The sequence below is a fragment of the Coregonus clupeaformis genome, unplaced genomic scaffold (assembly GCF_020615455.1).
Source record: "Coregonus clupeaformis isolate EN_2021a unplaced genomic scaffold, ASM2061545v1 scaf0237, whole genome shotgun sequence".
Taxonomy (NCBI): Eukaryota; Metazoa; Chordata; class Actinopteri; order Salmoniformes; family Salmonidae; genus Coregonus; species Coregonus clupeaformis.
The window spans coordinates 232045-237313 of NW_025533692.1; positions in this window are offsets into that span (position 1 = coordinate 232045).

The following is a 5269-nucleotide window of genomic DNA, read 5'->3' on the forward strand; positions in this document are numbered from 1 at the left end:
GAGCAGTTGGAGGCTACTGAAGGAGTGTTGTATGGCATTGAAGCTCGTTTGGAGGTTTGTTAATACAGTGTCCAATGAAGGGCCAGATGTATACAAAATGGTGTCGTCTGCGTAGAGGTGGATCTGAGAGTCACCAGCAGCAAGAGCGACGTCATTGATATACACAGAGAAAAGAGTCGGCCCAAGAATTGAACCCTGTGGCACCCCCATAGAGACTGCCATAGGTCCAGACAACAGGCCCTCCGATTTGACACATTGAACTCTATCAGAGAAGTAGTTGGTGAACCAGGCGAGGCAGTCATTTGAGAAACCAAGGCTATTTAGTCTGCCAATAAGAATGCGGTGGTTGACAGAGTCGAAAGCCTTGGCCAGGTCAATGAAAACGGCTGCACAGTACTGTCTATTATCGATCGCGGTTATAATATCGTTTAGGACCTTGAGCGTGGCTGAAGTGCACCCATGACCAGCTCGAAACCGGATTGCATAGCGGAGAAGGTACGGTGGGATTCGAAATGGTCGGTGATCTGTTTGTTAACTTGGCTTTCAAATACTTTTGAAAGGCAGGGCAGGATGGATATAGGTCTGTAACAGTTTGGATCTAGAGTGTCACCCCCTTTGAAGAGGGGGATGACCGCGGCAGCTTTCCAATCTCTGGGGATCTCAGACGTTACGAAAGAGAGGTTGAACAGGCTAGTAATAGGGTTTGCGACAATTTCGGCGGCTAGTTTTAGAAAGAAAGGGTCCAGATTGTCTAGCCCAGATGATTTGTAGGGGTCCAGATTTTGCAGCGCTTTCAAAACATCAGCTGTCTGAAAGTTGTGTGAAGGAGAAGCGGGGGGGGCATGGGCAAGTTGCAGCGGAGGGTGCAGAGCTGGTGGCCGGGGTAGTGGTAGCCAGGTGGAAAGCATGGCCAGCCGTAGCAAAATGCTTGTTGAAATTCTCGATGATTGTAGATTTATCAGTGGTGATAGTGTTTCCTAGCCTCAGTGCAGTGGGCAGCTGGGAGGAAGTGCTCTTATTTTCCATGGACTTTATAGTGTCCCAAAACTTTTTGGAGTTAGTGCTACAGGATGCAAATTTCTGTTTGAAAAAGTTAGCCTTTGCTTTCCTAACTGCTTGTGTATATTGGTTCCTAACTTCCCTGAAAAGTTGCATATCGTGGGGGCTATTTGATGCTAATGCAGTACGCCACAGGATGTTTTTGTGCTGGTCAAGGGCAGTCAAGTCTGAGGAGAACCAGGGGCTATATCTGTTCTTAGTTCTGTATTTTTTGAATGGGGCACGTTTATTTAAGATTGAGAGGAAATTACTTTTAAAGAACAACCAGGCATCCTCTACTGACGGAATGAGATCTATATCCATCCAGGATACCTGGGCCAGGTCAATTAGGAAGGCCTGCTCGCTGAAGTGTTTTTGGGAGCGTTTGACAGTGATGAGGGGTGGTCGTTTGACCGCGGACCCGTTACGGACGAGGCAATAAGGCAGTGATCGCTGAGATCCTGGTTGAAGACAGCGGAGGTGTATTTAGAGGGTAAGTTAGTCAGGATGATATCTATGAGGGTACCCATGTTTACGGATTTAGGGTTGTACCTGGTAGGTTCGTTGATAATTTGTGTGAGATTGAGGGCATCTAGTTTAGATTGTAGGATGGCCGGGGTGTTAAGCATATCCCAATTTAGGTCACCAAGCAGTACGAACTCTGAGGATAAATGGGGGGCAATCAATTCACATATGGTGTCCAGGGCACAGCTGGGGGCTGAGGGGGGTCTGTAGCAAGCGGCAACAGTGAGAGATTTATTTCTGGAAAGGTGGATTTTTAGAAGTAGAAGCTCAAACTGTTTGGGCACAGACCTGGATAGTATGATAGAGCTCTGCAGGCTATCTCTACAGTAGATTGCAACTCCACCCCCTTTGGCAGTTCTATCTAGACGGAAAATGTTATAGTTGGGGATGGAAATTTCAGAATTTTTGGTGGCCTTCCTAAGCCAGGATTCAGACACTGCTAGAACATCAGGGTTGGCGGAGTGTGCTAACGCAGTGAATAACTCAAATTTAGGAAGGAGGCTTCTGATATTTACGTGCAGAAAACCAAGGCTTTTACGGTTACAGAAGTCAACAAATGATAGCTCCTGGGGAGTAGGAGTGATACTGGGGGCTGCAGGGCCTGGGTTAGCCTCTACATCACCAGAGGAACAGAGGAGGAGTAGAATAAGGATACGACTAAAGGCTTTAAGAACTGGTCTACTAGTGCGTTGGGTACAGAGAATAAAGGGGGCAGTTCTCCGGGCGTTGTAGAAAAGATTCAGGGCATTATGTACAGAAAAGGATATGGAAGGATATGAGTACAGTTGAGGTAACCCTGGAGGCACCGATTGAGCCGGTCTCTGCGTGTATGGGGGGTGGAACAAAGGAACTATTTGAGGCAGTTTGAGAGGGACTAGGGGTTCTACAGTGAAATTGTATAATAAGAACTAACCCAAACAGCAATAGGCAAGGCATAATTGACATGGGAGGGAACAGATCTGCAGTATCATGTTGTTACCTACCCTTACCACCTGGGGGCGGCCCGTCAGGAAGTCCAGGATCCAGTTGCAGAGGGAGGTGTTTAGTCCCAGGATCCTTAGCTTAGTGATGAGCTTAGAGGGCACTATGGTGTTGAATGCTGAGCTGTAGTCAATGAATAGCATTCTCACGTAGGTGTTCCTCTTGTCCAGGTGGGAAAGGGCAGTGTGGAGTGCGATAGAGATTGCATCATCTGTGGATCTGTTGGGGCGGTATGCAAATTGGAGTGGGTCTAGGGTTTCTGGGATTATGCTGTTGATGTGAGCCATGACCAGTCTTTCAAAGCACTTCATGGCTACAGACGTCAGTGCTACGGGTCGGTAGTCATTTAGGCAGGTTATCTTAGAGTTCTTGGGCACGGGGACTATGGTGGTCTGCTTGAAACATGTTGGTATTACAGACTCAGTCAGGGACATGTTGAAAATGTCAGTGAAGACACTTGCCAGTTGGTCAGCACATGCTCGGAGTACACGTCCTGGTAATCCGTCTGGCCCTGCGGCCTTGTGAATGTTGACCTGCTTAAAAGTCTTACTCACATCGGCTACGGAGAGCGTGATCACATAGTCGTCCGGAACAGCTGGTGCTCTCATGCATGCTTCAGTGTTGCTTGCCTCGAAGCGAGCATAGAAGTGGTTTAGCTCGTCTGGTAGGCTTGTGTCACTGGGCAACTCGCGGCTGTGCTTCCCTTTGTAGTCTGTAATAGTTTTCAAGCCCTGCCACATCCGACGAGCGTCAGAGCCAGTGTAGTATGATTCAATCTTAGACCTGTATTGACTCTTTGCCTGTTTGATGGTTCTGACCACATACCCGTTAGGCTGACTGATCTGACCACATACCCCTGTTAGGCTGACTGATCTGACCACATACCCCTGTTAGGCTGACTGATCTGACCACATACCCCTGTTAGGCTGACTGATCTGACCACATACCCCTGTTAGGCTGACTGATCTGACCACATACCCCTGTTAGGCTGACTGATCTGACCACATACCCCTGTTAGGCTGACTGATCTGACATTGACTAATGTCTACGTATTAAAAACATTAAGGGACAAAAGCTCCACTTAAATCAGTAGATGTCTAGGTGTCCACTCTCTTACATTGACCTTTACTCTCTCCCTCTAAGTTACATTCTGTCCCTGAATGATTTAAACAGTCAAATTGTCCTGATGTACTGGCTTACTTCAACATGGTTGTCAACAGCAGACCACTAAAACATAACCAGACAGACTGGCTATCATTTGGTATTTCAGTGTTTTGGATCTTTTTTAAGCGTTACTCTTGTATGATCGTAACAAAAGGGCCCATAAACTCTCTCATGATAGAAAACACAGGCCCAAATCCGAATCACAGAGAGAGAGAGAGTTACAAAGTGTTTGATGTCCAATAAATTAATTTCACCCGTTAAGGCACAACGTTTGTTTAGTACCACAGAGTTATAAATTTTCCCATAAAATAACTAATGGTCATCATTTCAATGCTTTCAAATGTCAGTGTCGCTATTATTACAACAACTGAATGGCAAAGGTAGTAGCTTAAATAACCCTTGAAACTTTGAAATACTTTGGCATTCCATTGGATGGTTAGGCTAGTGCCTTTTGCCCTGAAGTTAGTTATATTTACTTTTCACTATTGAGGAATACGGTAGCAGCAGCATGTGTATAACACCCCCTAAGACAGAGGTCTGGCCGTTTCTGGACCTCTGGCAGTGGATAACTAAGACAGAGGTCTGGCCGTTTCTGGACCTCTGGCAGTGTCTAACGAAGACAGAGGTCTGGCCGTTTCTGGACCTCTGGCAGTGGATAACTAAGACAGAGGTCTGGCCGTTTCTGGACCTCTGGCAGTGGATAACTAAGACAGAGGTCTGGCCGTTTCTGGACCTCTGGCAGTGTCTAACGAAGACAGAGGTCTGGCCGTTTCTGGACCTCTGGCAGTGTATCACGAAGACAGAGGTCTGGCCGTTTCTGGACCTCTGGCAGTGTATAACGAAGACAGAGGTCTGGCCGTTTCTGGACCTCTGGCAGTGTATAACGAAGACAGAGGTCTGGCCGTTTCTGGACCTCTAGCAGTGTATAACTAAGACAGAGGTCTGGCCGTTTCTGGACCTCTGGCAGTGTATTACGAAGACAGAGGTCTGGCCGTTTCTGGACCTCTGGCAGTGTATTACGAAGACAGAGGTCTGGCCGTTTCTGGACCTCTGGCAGTGTCTAACGAAGACAGTAGTATATAGTATTTTCTGTAAATGTAGTGTATGCGATAGTAATGACTCGGTAACAAAGAAAAAAATTTTAATACAAAGAACCGTCTTTCAAATGACGTTTTTTGTGAACAGTGTCTTATCAATATCAAGTTATATATATACACACATATTTAACAGTAAAACTATGACTAGTTAAACAGGAAGGGAGGAAATGACTGGCTCCCCCCAGTAACACCACTCATGTTTAGTTGTGTATCATTAAGGCAGACAGTTTAGAAACCGTTTTAGAAATAACAGTGTCCGTTTCCAGAAGTCAGCGTTCCAAATAGCACCCTATTCACTATATAGTGCATTATAGGGGTCCTGGTCTAAAGTAGTGTACTATATAGGGAATAGGGTGTCATTCTCTGGTCTAAAGTAGTGCACTATATAGGGAATAGGGTGCCATTCTCTGGTCTAAAGTAGTGCACTATATAGGGAATAGGGTGCCATTCTCTGGTCTAAAGTA